Here is a 17,550-nt window from a genome sequence, read left to right on the forward strand (position 1 = left end):
GCAATAAGTTATAATAATAATAATAATAATTATTGAAAAAGTTCTGGGTTTATAAAGGTCGTATTTGGGGGTATTTGGGGGCAATTGACCAATGGTTTCCTTTCAACCCATGAACTCCTTCCTCACCTTTTTATATATATATATATATATTTATTTTATCTACTAAAACTGTATTGTATTATATTGTTTGTTTTGTAAAGTGTCTTTGCATTAGGAAAAAAGTGCTATATAAATATGATGTATTATTATTATTATAAAATGGTAGGCTTTTTTAAATGTTTCTCATTTGGGTAAGAGTTTCTTATCTGGGTAAGAGTGCTCTCGACCACTCTTAGAATTTGGTCTTGCCTGAGAGAAAAGCAATAATAAGAAAACATTGCTGAAGGTAAGAACAAAAATGAGAGGAAATGCTAGTTAAGAACGAAATATTTTCTTATATCGCTTCATGAATGAGGCCCATTTTGATTATTCTTGTTGACAGCTTTCTTTATTTGTACTTAATTGATCAGGACGTTTAAAGTTCATAGCATGCATTTATGTTTCCTTACATACTGTATGACTGGACTGGTGCGATCATCCTAAAATAAATAATGCTGCAATCTGCAAATAGGTGAAGTGTAAACTGGTTCCTGCAGGACGTTTTTGTAAGGGGTCTGCCTGAGGTGACAGTACACCAGCCTGCCCTGGGCTGTATCTGTCATCTAAACATAATAGAATATCATGCATCATGCAGATCTGGAACGAGCTCGACGAGAGTCTGAAACTGTCAAAATCCAGCTCAACATAAAAAAAATCACTGAAAGAGGAATTGCTCAAATCATATCTCTAAATAGAATCCATACTTAGGAATATTAATTGTCTGTATTTATGTATCTATGTTGTATGTATGTTAGTAGGCAGGTGTGTAAGCCTACCCACGTTGTATGTTTTTGTTTGTTTATATTTGTGATCAGGCTCCTTCCAAAAGCTTTAAATAGCTTCATGGGAGACCTGGCACATGCACACAACATCGACGATGATGTTCTCACATGAAGATATGCATAATATATCGTGTGTGTGTGAATAAATTCATTCATTCATTCATCTAATTTAATCTTAAAATAGCTTAACTTTGGAGCAAAACCTACCCCATTTTCCAGTAAGTTAGCATGCCATGGTTGGTTTCTAGTTTTATATGATACCAGTATCTTCGCGCTAGCTTAGAAAGATATTGATGAAAGTAAGATAGTTTCACTTAACCTTAGCAGGTAATGGGTCTCATTCCCGAAAATTGTTCAAAGAGTTATTCTGGAAGACTTATCTTGGAACCACTGAGACAGAATCAATGACAAGTTCACTCTGAGTCCCCAACGTGCTGGTAATATGTCTTAAGTGGCTGAAACGGTCGCACAAATTATATGATCTGATATCTGCTTGGAGAATGGCATTCTGTCTTAAACTCGAAACGTGCGTTCCCGTTCAGGTCATTTGCATACAAAACAACGCCTCCAGAGCTCCTTATAAGGCAACTAGTGACGCAGCTGTGTGAAAATGGAATGGCGGAAGTGCTTTGCGAGCGTTGCGAGCCATCAAAACTAGATTAGATTAATGTTTTGGCATCATATACAGCTCATGGTACACCTGCCGCAGCGCGCGCATGCACACACACACACACACACACGCGAGCACAGTACTGTATATGAATTAATCAATTAAATATAATATATATAGCCTACGGCGGGCGTAATGAATGAACGCAGTATGGCTTATTATTCCATAATTAAGCCTATACTGTTCATTCGTAGGCGCACACAAGACTTGTTATGGAATATTAATGCAGTCTATTTCCACCGAATAGCTTTAGTTCTTATTTATTTATCCACTGTCATTTCAGTGTTGGTGTATAGGCTATATAGTGTATTTCAATATAAGTTTAATTGATTAATGATATTCGAAGGAATGCAGGTTTATAGCTATATCAACCCCCTCCAATGTACAGTAAATGACCAAGTATGGTTTTATCAATATTCCAATGTACAGTTTTGCTTGTACAGTGTAAGTCTATCCCCCACCCACATCTCACTGTTCATTCGTAGGCGCACACAAGACCTGTTATGGAATATTAATGCAGTCTATTTCCACCGAATAGCTTTAGTTCTTATTTATTTATCCACTGTCATTTCAGTGTTGGTGTATAGGCTATATAGTGTATTTCAATATAAGTTTAATTGATTAATGATATATTCGAAGGAATGCAGGTTTATAGCTATATCAACCCCCTCCAATGTACAGTAAATGACCAAGTATGGTTTTATCAATATTCCAATGTACAGTTTTGCTTGTACAGTGTAAGTCTATCCCCCACCCACACCTACCCAACCTCCTCCAACAGTTTCTACGTCAAATGTACTCTCTTTTCTGGACTCTTTTTGTATCACAAACAGTACTGAGGACAACAGCAGAGAGGGTAGGATCTTTTAACTGAATAATACTGTGTACATCATTTTGAAGTGTGTGACTAAATTGTGTTGTGGAAATTGTTTGTAATTAGTTTCACCCAGCTGACAGAAACTGGAGGTGTGGCCTTTGTGCATGTGGCTTTTGTAAGTTAAGTGGGCACTTGTGACAGTTTTTCTGCTTAAATACCAGCTTTTTCTCTGTTGGATTCATTCTGAGGACAACAGCAGAGAGGGTAGGATCTTTTAACTGAATAATAGTGTGTACATCATTTTGAAGTGTGTGACTAAATTGTGTTGTGGAAATTGTTTGTAATTAGTTTCACCCAGCTGACAGAAACTGGAGGTGTGGCCTTTTGCTGCAGGTGTCACTCATCAGTAATTAGTGATAGTGATTTAAAGACTTGCTGGCTTAGCGTCAGCGAAGCGTCGAGAAACGAAGAGGGACAAAGAGGAGGAGGAGTTTTCCTGGAGTTATCTGCCGAGGGATCCACCGATCCACCCAGTGCTAAGTACACCATAATCCCATATTTCCCTCCCACTCTGCTATTTCCCTACTATCTCGCTTCCTCCCTACCCCCTTCAACTTCCTCCTACCACTCTTGACACCACAATGTGCCTCATACCTATATCCACAATCTGCTCCTCAAGAACAGAATCCACGCCAGTTTGCTAGCAACCCGGCTAATCTCTCCTACCCTCCTACAGCCACTAATACACCTGTCACAGTACAGGGAGGCTTATGGAATTGTCAATCAGCAGTCAAGAAAGCTGACTTCATTACTGCCTACGCCCATAGTCTAAATCTGCAGCTCCTGGCTCTAACTGAGACCTGGATAACCCCCAATAACTCGTCAACACCTGCAGCATTATCTACAAACTATAACTTCACTCACACACCTCGACCCTCCAGACGGGGTGGAGGCACTGGCCTCATGACATCTCCTTCATGGGCTACAAACCTAACGCAACTCCCAGAACTGTCACTCTCCTCCCTCGAATATCATGCAGTATCTGTCTCTAATCCTTTCAATCTCACCATTGTTACACTCTATCGCCCTCCAGGTCCCCTCGATCACTTCACAGATGAGCTGGACATGCTTCTAAGCTCCTTACCGGAAGATGGTACCCCGCTCCTTCTATTGGGCGACTTCAACCTGCCTGACTCATCTCAGTCGGTCCCAGTGGTCTCCCTCCTACAACAATTTGACCTGACTCCCACTGCCATGCCTCCCACCCACAAAGCAGGCAACTCCTTGGATCTCATATTTTCCCGTAACTCCAGCATCATTAACACCACGGTAACTCCCCTACATGTATCTGACCATTCCTTCATATCCTTCTCACTAACTCTCATGCTTAACCGAAAAGTCTTCACCCCAACTCAAACCGTCTCACTCAGACGCAACCTGCCCTCCCTATCCCCCTCCACCCTCTCCTCTGACATAATATCCGCTCTACCTTTGAGTGACACCTTCTCTGCTCTCCCCACAGAGTTGGCAACCTCCACCCTCCTCTCAGCCCTTGCAACCTCCTTCGACAAGCTCTGTCCCCTCGTTGAGAAACCTGCCCGCCGTTCCCCACCCAGTCCATGGCTGACGGATGCAGTGAGAGAACAAAGACAGGTCCTGAGAGCGGCTGAGAGGAAGTATAGAAAGTCACGCCTCACTGCTGACATCGACACATATCACAACCTCTTGTTAACATTCTCCAAAACCATTACTAATGCCAAAGCTTCTTTTTTTCACCATAGGATCGAGGCCTCTGCCAAGAATCTTCGCAAACTGCATGCTACCATGTCCTCCCTCCTCACTCCCCCCCCCACCTCCTCCTCCCTCATCTTTTTCTGCCGAAGACTTTGCGATCTTCTTTGAGGAAAAAGTGGAGAACATCCGCAGCTCCTTCTCCCAACCCCCACCCATTCCAAACGCTGAATCGAGAACCTCATCCTTCACTCTGTCATCTTTCTCTCCCATTACAGAAGCCGAGACCCTGACACTGGTAACGTCGAACCGTCCGACTACATGCCAGCTGGACCAGCTACCCTCCCCACTCCTCCAGACCATAGCACCGGACATCCTCCCATTCCTAACTGCAACCATCAACTCCTCACTCAACTCGGGGGTGGTCCCCACCTCCCTAAAACAAGCCAGAGTCACGCCCCTCATAAAAAAAACAACCCTGAACCCCACCGTCATAGCCAACTATCGTCCTGTCTCTCTTCTCTCCTTCCTTTCTAAAACACTTGAACGTGCTGTATCCAACCAACTTACTGCTTATCTCTTACAGAATGACCTCCTAGACCCCAATCAGTCTGGCTTCCGGACTGGCCACTCCACAGAAACGGCCCTCATTGCGGTCACAGAGGCACTTCACTTAGCAAAAACGAAAGGCCTCTCCTCTGTCCTGATTCTCCTAGATCTATCTGCAGCCTTCGACACAGTCAACCATCAGATCCTCCTCGCGGCCCTCGCAGGAATGGGAGTGGCTGGATCTGCGCTGACATGGCTGACATCATACCTCAATGACCGCTCTTACCAAGTGTCATGGAGAGGGACTCTGTCGGCCACCCGCCCCCTCCGGACGGGTGTCCTCCAGGGCTCGGTCCTAGGACCCCTTCTCTTCTCCCTCTACACTAAATCACTGGGTAACATTATCACGTCTCATGGCTTCTCATATCATTGTTATGCCGATGATACTCAACTCTTCCTCTCCTTCCCTCCCTCAGATATCCACGTCTCTGAGCGGATCTCGGCCTGTCTGTCCGACATCTCCGCCTGGATGACGACCAACCACCTCAAACTGAACCTAAGCAAAACAGAATTGCTCCACCTGCCGGCCAAATCCTCCCCCCTGACCGACCTCTCCATCACAGTCGAGAATGCAGCTGTGACCGCATCGCCGACCGCCAAGAACCTTAGTGTTGTCCTCGACGACCAGTTGAACTTCTCTGCTCACATCGCAGCGACAACCAGAACCTGCAGATTCCTCCTGAGCAACGTCAGAAGGATACGCCCCTTCCTGACAAAAGAAGCCACCCAACTCCTCGTCCAATCAACAGTCATCTCCCGCCTCGACTACTGCAACGCACTGCTAGCTGGCCTCCCGGCCACTGCCACCAAGCCTCTTCAACTGATTCAAAACGCAGCGGCCCGCCTGATCTCAAACCTACCGAAGTCGCCCATGTCACCCCACTTCTTAGGGACCTGCACTGGCTCCCCATTGCTGCACGTATCCGCTTCAAGGCCCTCGACCTAGCATACCGTGCGGCAAAGGGAACCGCTCCCGCCTACCTCCGGTCAATGGTCTCTAACTACACACCCTCAAGACCCCTACACTCTGCATCTTCTGGCCGCCTCAGATCTACTCCTATCCAAGCTCCCGGAGGGTCATCAAAGAGAAGCCGCCTATTCTCAGTCCTTGCCCCACAATGGTGGAATGAACTACCCATCCCAGTTAGGACAGCCGAATCCCGTCCAATCTTTCGCCGTCGACTAAAGAATCACTTCTTCAACCATTATCTGAAATGATAAAAAAAAAATATATATATATATATATCTAACCCCGCCTAACCTTACTGTCATGCACTTGTCCTAATAAACTAACCTACACTGTAACACGCAACACTTTGATGAACATTGTTACTCAGCTGATAGAGTTATACCCTTCTTGCTGTCTTGTCGCACAGAACTTGTAAGTCGCTTTGGATAAAAGCGTCAGCTAAATGACTAAATGTAAATGTAAATGTAAATGTACTGTATTTGCAAATCTGGTATGTCATAGATGTAGCAGTACTGTCTATCTGTGTCGTGTGTGTCATATATGTTATGATGAATTGAAAATGGGGGACCCTGATGTAAACAAGACGAAAGTCTTTCTCTGGTCTGCATCCCCTTATGTAATTGAGCTGTACTGTACTGTACCCATTCTGCAATCTGTTAATAAAGTTTTCAATCAATCAATCAAACAAAGGTCTGTCCCATTGTATACCAATCAATTGGATACATTGCATGTTGACCTGCATTCTTTCAAATGTATATAATTAATCATTAAAACAGATGTGTAACAAATAAGAAATACAAATTCCACAGAAGGCATTAAATAATTATTATTTTCAATCATTTCACAATAATTGCATAATTGTGTTTGAATATCTGAGTAATTAAAGTAATTATGCATTTGTCCAAAATAGCTGGTTCAGATATGGTTAAGCAGCTGCCCTCAGATGAATCGATATCATTTATTTTTCCGACATCAAATGCGTAATTTCTTATCGTACAAATATTGTCATATTTATTTTAATTATGATTAAGTAATTAATTCCAAGGAGGCCTGTAGCGTTGACATGAAGGAATCACTATGAGAACCCAGTCTGTCAAGTTAATACGATTTTCAATTACTCAGCACTCTTAAATCTGCTCTCAGCCACAATCAAATCTGATCTCAGGAAAATTTGGGGACTCCCACTCCCAGCCCTAATATGTCTTAAATGGGCCGAAATCTGGCTAAGACGGAATTTTTTGTCGTAAATTCGTTCGAGAATGAGACCCAATGGTGTTAAGTTCCTAAAGATAAATCTTAAGATCTTGTTTTCTGCAAATCAGTCAATGGGGTGAGATAATTCCACTTGAACTGAACTGTGACAGTATCTTGACATCAGCAGGGACACATGTTCAAAAGATCATTTAGCTTGTCTTGAGAATATCTACACACAAGATAATTTAGATTGTCTTGAGAATATCCTACACACAAGATAATTTAGATTGTCTTGAGAATATCCTACACACAAGATAATTTTGCTTGTCTTGAGAATATCCTACACACAAGATAATTTTGATTGTCTTGAGAATATCCTACAAACAAGATCATTTAGCTTGTCTTGAGAATATCCTACAAACAAGATAATTGAGCTTGTCTTGAGAACATCCTACAAACAAGATAATTGAGCTTGTCTTGAGAATATCCTACAAACAAGATAATTGAGCTTGTCTTGAGAACATCCTACAAACAAGATAATTGAGCTTGTCTTGAGAACATCCTACAAACAAGATAATTGAGCTTGTCTTGAGAACATCCTACAAACAAGATCATTCAGCTTGTCTTGAGAATATCCTACAAAAAAGATAATGAAGCTTGTCTTGAGAACATCCTACAAACTAATAATGTATTAGTGCAAATTATCTCAAGAATTGCAAAAAAGTGCAAATATCTCAAGCAAAATGAATGTTCACCTTATCTTTCCAGTGTTGTGACTGGAACCAACTCAACAACAACAACTCATGAAACCAGAAGAGACACTTTTAAAATGCCTCCATAACCACCGAATGATCGTACTGTAAAACAAAGTGAAACACAATCCACCTGCTGTGAACCAGCTCCAGATGCTGCTTTCCTGACCTCTCTGTATATTTATATTTAGATAATCATAATTGTACACCCACCATCAGTAGAAGCACAGTAACGTTCCTCATCTTGGTCCGTTCCACCTGATATCATCCAAGACAGTGTTTCACTGGCTCTGGGAGGGTCTGACTCCGCGGCTCTGGGAGGGTCTGACACCGTGGCTCCGATAGCAAACGGAGGACAGCCCACAAAGCCTCCAGGCAACCTGCCTCACACAGCAGCTGACAGAGGCCTGTGTGTGTGTGTGTGTGTGTGTGTGTGTGTGTGTGTGTGTGTGTGTGTGTGTGTGTGTGTGTGTGTGTGGTGTCGCAGGTATACATATTACATGGGTGATGAATGTGCATGCAGGGCGGGGTTCTTTTTCATGTATGCTCACTAAACAGATTAGCATTTTTATTACGTGTGTGTGTGTGTGTGTTAATAAGGTAGTGTATGCATGTTATTCATACTTATTCATACACTTAGGGCCTCTGGACTTGTTGGGAAACAAACAGGGCCTGACTTACACTACCCCACTCCTCCTCTCTGTGGCTCAGGTGCACACTACCCCACTCCTCCTCTCTGTGGCTCAGGTGCACACTACCCCACTCCTCCTCTCTGTGGCTCAGGTGCACACTACCCCACTCCTCCTCTCTGGGGCTCAGGTGCACACTACCCCACTCCTCCTCTCTGTGGCTCAGGTGCACACTACCCCACTCCTCCTCTCTGTGGCTCAGGTGCACACTACCCCACTCCTCCTCTCTGTGGCTCAGGTGCACACTACCCCACTCCTCTCTGTGGCTCAGGTGCACACTACCCCACTCCTCCTCTCTGTGGCTCAGGTGCACACTACCCCACTCCTCCTCTCTGTGGCTCAGGTGCACACTACCCCACTCCTCCTCTCTGTGGCTCAGGTGCACACTACCCCACTCCTCCTCTCTGTGGCTCAGGTGCACACTACCCCACTCCTCTCTGTGGCTCAGGTGCACACTACCCCACTCCTCCTCTCTGTGGCTCAGGTGCACACTACCCCACTCCTCCTCTCTGTGGCTCAGGTGCACACTACCCCACTCCTCTCTGTGGCTCAGGTGCACACTACCCCACTCCTCCTCTCTGTGGCTCAGGTGCACACTACCCCACTCCTCTCTGGGGCTCAGGAGCACACTACCCCACTCCTCCTCTCTGTGGCTCAGGTGCACACTACCCCACTCCTCCTCTCTGTGGCTCAGGTGCACACTACCCCACTCCTCCTCTCTGTGGCTCAGGTGCACACTACCCCACTCCTCCTCTCTGTGGCTCAGGTGCACACTACCCCACTCCTCTCTGGGGCTCAGGAGCACACTACCCCACTCCTCTCTGTGGCTCAGGTGCACACTACCCCACTCCTCCTCTCTGTGGCTCAGGTGCACACTACCCCACTCCTCTCTGGGGCTCAGGAGCACACTACCCCACTCCTCCTCTCTGTGGCTCAGGTGCACACTACCCCACTCCTCCTCTCTGTGGCTCAGGTGCACACTACCCCACTCCTCTCTGTGACTCAGGTGCACACTACCCCACTCCTCCTCTCTGGGGCTCAGGGGCACACTACCCCACTCCTCCTCTCTGTGGCTCAGGTGCACACTACCCCACTCCTCCTCTCTGGGCGCTTTCACACTGGCAGGGCTCCGGGTCAAGCTCCGGCTCCGTTCTGAAGCCTCTGAACCTTGGTGCTCTCTGGCGAACCAGCCCCGCGTTTACACCTATTTAAGCAGAACCAACGTTCCACCGTCTCCGTTAATCAATTACTCAGCTGGCCGTTACTCAGGCCAAGGTAAACACAACCATATAAACACAACAGTGGCAAAATGTGCCGTATATAAAACAGCTTCGGAGGTTCGGCATTGCACCATGCTGATCCACTCAACAGATAGCGATCTCAAGATGAGATCCGATTAAAATGTATTGTCATTATACAGCACAAGTACAATACACCATCCAATCAGAGTGGATAAAGAAATTAATCCAATAAAAAAAAAGTTGTGTAACTGAGAGATTTGAACCTGGGACCATAGGATCCACAGGCAGCCGCAATTTACTAACCAGTTGAGCTAAACGGTCCAACATTGACTGGGAGTGGTGACTAATCCATAGTTTAAACTTGTCAAGAGCCAATTGTCGTCCAGTATTGGCATTAATAAATTTGATGTCATGCTAATATGTCATGTTCTACAGTAGGACTACTACTAGGGTTGGGCATCGTTTGGATTTGAACGATTCCGGTTCCGATTCCGATTCTCCATATTGATTCCTGTTCTAAACGATTCTCGATTCCGATTATTTGAGGTGCAGGTCAAAACAGGTCACAGCTTATTTCGAAGGAGATTTTTTTTTTTTTTTTTTTTTCAAAAAGAAAATCATACTATTCACATTTTCAGTTGACTTGATACAGTTTAATTTGGTTGCTGTACTGTAACTAGGGTATTAATTAACAAAGTAAAAAAAAAAAAAAAAAAAAAATCGAAATTTAGAATCGAAATTCAAATATGTTACTTCCGGTTCCAGAACCGGAAGTTAGGAACCGGTTCCTATTAGAACCGGTTTTCGGTGCCCAACCCTAACTACTACTACTACTACTACTCTTTCTCAATGCAATTTGTTTATAATAATAATAATAATTCATTTAATTTATATAGCGCTTCTCAATAACCCGAAGTCGCTGACAGTAGTCGGGAGCAGGGGTACAAACAAAGAAACGAAAGCAAAGAAACAAAAACAAAACAACAAAGAAACAAAAACAAAAGGAACATGAGACCATGGGGGGAACGGGGGAGACAGCCTGATGGCACAAAAAAAGACTGGAGACATATCAATCAGGTTGGAGGGGAGGGGGGGGGGGTTTAGGGGTGGGGGGGGTTGAAGGCAAGGGAGAACAGGTGGGTTTTGAGCCGAGCTTTGAAGGTGGAGAGTGTAGGGGAGTCTCTGATGGACTGGGGGAGGGAGTTCCAGAGTCGGGGTGCAGTGCGAGAGAAGGCCCGATCTCCGAAGTTTTTAAGCTTGGATGTCGGGGCAGTGAGGGAGGCAGTGGAGGAGGACCGGAGGGAACGGGTGGGGCGGTAGGGGAGAAGGAGATCAGTCAGGTAGGGGGGGGCCAGGCTGTGGAGGGCTTTGAAGGTGAGGAGTAGTGTTTTAAAGTTAATGCGGTGTTTGATCGGGAGCCAGTGGAGGGAGTGGAGGACAGGAGTGATGTGTTCGCGGGACCGGGTGTTAGTGAGGAGGCGGGCGGCTGAATTTTGGACCATTTGCAGTTTATGGAGGGAGCGGGAGGTGATACCAGTGAGGAGGGAGTTGCAGTAGTCCAGGCGGGAGGAGATGAAGGCGTGAATGAGGGATTCAGCAGCGGGGGGGGAGAGGCAGTGACGGATTTTTGCAATGTTGCGGAGGTGAAAGTAGGATGTTTTCACGATGGAGCGGACGTGGGGGTCAAATGAGAGGGTGGGGTCAAGGAGGACACCAAGGTTGCGGACTAGGGGGGAGGGGGTGATGGTGGAGTCGTTGATGGTGAGTGTGATGGGTCCGGATCTGGTGAGGGTGGTTTTGGTGCCAATGATGAGAAGTTCAGTCTTGTCACTGTTCAGTTTGAGGAAGTTGTGGGTCATCCAAGTTTGGAGTTCGGTGATGCATGATTCGATGTGACTGAGGGGTGGGCTGTGGGGGGATTGTGTACTGATGTAGATTTGGGTGTCGTCAGCGTAACAGTGGAAGTTGAGGTGGTATTTGCGGATGATGTGACCAAGGGGGAGAATGTAGCAGATGAAGAGCAGGGGGCCAAGGACTGAGCCTTGGGGGACCCCCTGTGTGACTGGGGAGGGGGAAGAGGTGTGGCCGGAGAGGGAGATGAATTGGTGTCTGTCAGTGAGGTAGGAGGAGAACCAGTCAAGTGCTGTGCCCTCAACACCCAGTTGGTGCAGCCTTTGGAGGAGGATGGAGTGACACACTGTGTCAAAGGCTGCACTGAGATCGAGTAGGATCAGGATGTTGAGGGCACCGGAGTCAGCGGAGATGAGGAGGTCGTTGATGACCTTTACCAGTGCAGTTTCGGTGCTGTGAGCGGGACGGTAGCCAGACTGAAGGGGTTCATAGAGGGTGTTGGACTGGAGATGGGAGTGGAGTTGGGAGGCAGCAATACGTTCCAGTGTTATGGACTTTTTCAATGCTAACATCATCGCAAATATACATCAGCAACTGTCTTCCTCAACTAATGTCACCTACAGTTCACCATGTTCCTTCCCTGATGCTCCCATTCTCTACTCTCTCTCTAGCTTTCTACTCCCATCTGTTAGTGACATATCAGATATCAGACCTCATCCGAAAAGCTAAATCTTCTACATGTCAGTTAGACCCCCTTCCCACCCACCTAGTTAAAGCCTCTGGTTTTCAATCTCTCCATAGCACTGAAACAGCCCTAGTTAAAATCACAAACGACTTACTAGTGGCTACCGATTCTGGTCTCCTCACTATACTCATACTTCTGGATCTCTGCAGCATTTGACACCATTTCACATGCCATTCTTCTAGACAGACTAACCTCCATTGGCATCTCTGGCACCCCTCTTCACTGGTTCAACTCATACCTCACAGGCCTTACTCAATATGTACAACTGAAAGATGTCAAATCACACTCCACTTCAGTTACTACTGGTGTCCCCCAGGGCTCTATTCTGGGCCCTCTCCTTTTCCTAATATATCTCATACCCCTTGGCAACATCTTCAGAAAATCTGGTCTGCAGTTTCACTGCTACGCGGATGACACCCAGCTCTATTTTCCCACTAAACCTGACTGCACTCCCCGCCACCTCCCTTACTGAATGTTTAAAGGAAGAAAATGTATGGTTCACAGTCAACTACCTAAAACGAAACAGTGATAAAACCGAGGTACTCCTCATTGGTTCCAAATCTACCATAGTCAATTCAACAGTTTTCCCCATCACCATTGACAACTCTACAGTCTTCCCTTCCCGTCAGGTTAAGAGTCTGGGTGTCATCCTCGATAGCACACTGTCATTCAAATCCCACATAAATAACATCACACGGTCTGCTTACTTCCACCTACGCAACATCAATCGTCTCCGCCCCTCACTTACACCTACTGTACCAGCACCACTACTCTTGTTCACGCCCTGGTCACATCCCGCCTGGATTACTGTAACTCCCTCCTCATTGGTCTCCCACACAAGTACCTCTATAAACTCCAACTGGTCCAAAACTCACCCGCCCGCATTATCACCAGAACTCCCTCCACCAACCACATCACTCCTGTTCTCCACCAACTTCACTGGCTGCCTGTTATGTCACGCACTGACTACAAAGTATTACTACTCACTTTCAAGGCCCTCCATAACCTAGCCCCTCCTTATCTCACAGAACGTCTCCAGTCCTACACTCCCTCTCGGTCACTCAGATCCTCCTCTTCCTGTCTGACTACCATGGGATCCAGAGCCTTCTCCCACTGTGCCCCCCGCCTCTGGAATTCCCCCACAAGACATCCGTGCAATAGACAACCTCCCCACCTTTGTTTCCCGTCTCAAAACACATCTGTTCATACTGGCATACTCACTTTCATTTTAAGTTTATTATAACTTCTCCCCTATGTAACTCTGTAATACTGTGTTTTTACTGTGTGTAATTGTATTTGTTTTTAACCCTATACGGCGACCTTGGGTGCTCAGGAAGGCGCCTTTAAATAAAATGCATTATTATTATTATTATACCCAATAAAACAAGTAATTAGAATAATAGAAGCCTACTTTGCTGGAACGATTAATTTTGAACGTATACAGTGTGTGTGTGTGTGTGTGTGTGTGTGTGTGTGTGTGTGTGTGTGTGTGTGTGTGTGTGTTTGTGTGTGTGCTTGCACGCTTAGGCTCGCTAAACTTTTCTCCCCGCACAGGGATTAAAGCAAAACAAATCTCCTGACTGAACTTTTTTTCAGGCCAAGTCATATTCTTATTTTAACCTCCACTGTAAATTTGTATTTAATAGTGTTAGCATTTTAACCCTTCTGCCTTGTTAGGTAACTGACAGAGTTGGCACATCAGTGCATGAAAAGATTGCATCACGTTCAAGGTCATAAAAAACATAATTTGTAATATTTCGTTCCAATTCTTTTTTTATCACTATGAACCTAACTCAACATATCTATCAAATATTCCAAAGATTTCCGAATTGTAACCCCTTATATTCCCGTTTGTGTTAGGGTTAGGGTTGGGGTTAGGGTTAGGTTAGGGGACTGTTCCCCAACACTGAGCAAGTGTTGGGGTGGGCACGGGCACAGGGATGAGATTTTACCTTCTCCTAATCTTTCTGTCTGGCAGTGGAGGTTTCTCTATGACAACACGTGAAACACAAATTCACTCATAATTCATAATTATTATTAATTTACATATATATATACATTTATTTTATTTATATATATATAAAAAAAAATTTAATTATTATTATTTTATATTTTTGTATTAGAAAAGTTTTCCTCTGTAAAAGAAAATGCCAGTGAATTTTTTCTTTTTAAAAAATGGCCAAAATTGACAGCTCTGAGCAGGCCTGCACTGCAGTAATGACTGCAGTAATTATTCGTGAAGAAAACTTCACAGGTGTGACCCAATGTTATATAAATAATAAATAACAGCCAATCGAAATAGGCTATTAACTTCGTCTAAGCACGGTCTGTGCAGTTAAACTCTCGCCATTGAATGGAGGATTGAATGATTGACAGCCCTTGCCATCCAATACATGGAGGTTGAATATGATTGGCAGCCTTGCAAATCCTATCAGAGATTGCTGCATTGCAAAGTCAAAACGGGTCCATCTGCAGGTTACTGCAACTTGTTCCTGTTTGCGGACGACTCAGCCCTGCTGGTCTCTGACAAGAACAAGTTACAGGTTGAAAAAGCCCTCAGCTCGGAACTAGGCAAAATCTGCATATGGCTCGCCGACAACAAACTATCATTACACATGGGCAAAACAGAGTCCATTCTCTTCGGCTCAAATAACAAACTCAGCAAGACCGACGGCTTCTCGGTTACAGTGGGTGACAATATTATCACAAGGAAAGATGAAATTACCTACCTGGGTTCCATCCTAGAGGCTAATCTTTCCTGTGACAAAATGGCATCCAATGTAATAAAAAAAGTCAACCAACGAACGCGATTCTTGTACCGGATCTCCTCTCTGGTAAACAAGAATACCCTGAAGACTCTAGCAGGAGCACTCATTCAAGGGTACTACGACTATGCTTGCACCTCATGGTACCAAAGCACCTCAAAGGCACTAAAAAACAAATTACAAACATCTCAAAACAAGCTAGTCAGACTACTACTTGACCTGACTCCTAGAACCCACCTCACCCCTGCCCACTTTGACAACCTAGGATGGCTTAGAGTAGACGACAGACTAGTACAGCAACTTGCAATGGGCCTGGTCTACAAGATACACTACGCGACCAAGGTACCCATGTACATGTCAAAATACTTCCCAAAGGTCAGTGAATACCACGATCACAACACCAGAGGGAGCTCCACAAATCATGTAAAACCCAGATTCGGCTCAAACAAGGGACTAAACACGTTTCGCAATTATGCCACATCAATGTGGAACGCCCTGCCTAAAGCTGTAAAGGAATGTGAATCACTACCCACCTTCAAAAACACTCTCAAAAAACACCTACGTGAGACTGCAATTCGAAACTGGCCCCTACAAATGTCCTAACCTAGTTGTACAGTAAATGACCAAGTAAGGCTTTGTCAATATTCCAATGTACAGTGTAAAATGTGTGTGTGTCCCCTACCCAACCCCCCCCCCCCCCCACCTCCAATGTACAGCCCTCACCCAACCCACCCAACCCCACCCCACCAACCTCCTCCAATGTACAGTTTCTACGCCAAATGTATATACACTCCTTTTCTGGACACTTTTGTATCACAAACAGTACTGTATTTGCAAATCTGATATGTCATAAATGTATAGATGTAGCAGTACTGTCTATCTGTATGTCATGTATGTCATATATGTTATGATGAATTGAAAATGGGGGACCCTGGTGGAAACAAGACGAAAGTCTTTCTCTGGTCTGCATCCCCTTAACAATTGTATGTATTGAGATGTACTGTACTGTACCCATTCTGCAATCTGTTAATAAACTTTTCAATCAATCAATCAATCAGGTTTAGCTCTGGCCAATCTCAAGTTTCTCAAGTTTCTTTATTAGTTGTCATACAGAAGTACAGAATACTTTTATACAAAATGTAACTGAAATAAGCATTTTGTATAAAAGTATTCTGTACTTCTGTATGACAACTAATAAAGAAACTTGAGAAACTTGAGATTGGCCAGAGCTAAACCTAACCTCCGACCCTGCAGATGGACCCATTTTGACTGTTTGAAAGAGCAAGGAAGTAGTTTAGTTGTTGTTTAGTAGAAGTAAGCTGTACAGCTATAACAAGTAAAGTCAGGCTAAATTAAACTTTGCGCCAACATTAGGACCGAAGTATAAACCAGCAACTGAGCAACATGAAGAAGTGGACTTATGCATCTGGATCAGAAAAAACGTTGTGGATGAAAAAGTAAGTAGGCTAGTGTTTGTAAAAGCTTGTATGCTAACAGTAGCTAGCCAGCTTAGCCTACATCACAATGATAATCACCAAGCTAACTTACTGTACACACTGTAGGGCTGGGCAATTAATCAAAACAGAATCGCGATATCGATTCATAGACCTATGCAATCTCATTTCTAAGTTATGACAATTTTTTTTTTATTAATTTTTTTTTTTTTTTTTTTTACTTTTTAAATTATTTTATCTGGGTTGAACATGATTTGTGGAACTCCCTCTGGTGTTGTGGTCGTGGTATTCACTGACCTTTGGGAAGTATTCCGACATGCACATGGGTATCTTAGTGGTGTAGTGTATCTTGTAGACCAGGCCCATTGCAAGTTGCTGTACTCTGTTGTCTACTCTCTAAGCCATCCTAGGTTGTCAAAGTGGGCAGGGGTGAGGTGGGTTTTAGGAGTAAGGTCAAGCAGTAGTCTGACCAGTTTGTTTTGTGATGTTTGTAATCTTGTTTTTAGTGCCTTTGAGGTGCTTTGGTACCATGAAGTGCAAGCATAGTCGTAGTACCCTTGAATGAGTGCTCCTGTTAGAGTCTTCAAGGTATTCTTGTTTACCAGAGAGGAGATCCGGTACAGGAATCTAGTTCGTTGGTTGACTTAGTTTTATTACATTGGATCCCATTTTGTCACAGGAATGATTTGCCTCTATAGGATGGAACCCAGGTAGGGAATTTCATCTTTCCTTTTAAGATAAGATAAGATATTCCTTTATTGATCCCCTTGGGGAAATTCAGGCATCATAGCAGCATGGGGGAAGGGGGGGGGGGGGTACAGGTAGTGAAAACAACACAAGCAGTGTAAACAAATAGGTCAATATAATTTACTATCTAACTAACTGAAATATATTTTCACAGTGTCACATAAGGTGCAGTATGCATAAGGTAGTGTTATAATTTACTATCTAACTAACTGAAATATACATTATTCATTATTCACAGTATCACAGTATCCACATAAGGTGCAGTATGCCTAAGGTAGTGTAAGTTGTCCTCCTTGGGTTCCTATAAGTCCCAGGTCGATGTCTGGCAGCAGTTGCTGCCCACTGTTGTGGAGCCTGATGGCCACTGGTATGAAGGACTGTCCGAGGCGGTTAGT

Source organism: Notolepis coatsorum (assembly GCF_963971535.1).
Source record: "Notolepis coatsorum genome assembly, chromosome: 17".
Taxonomy (NCBI): Eukaryota; Metazoa; Chordata; class Actinopteri; order Aulopiformes; family Paralepididae; genus Notolepis; species Notolepis coatsorum.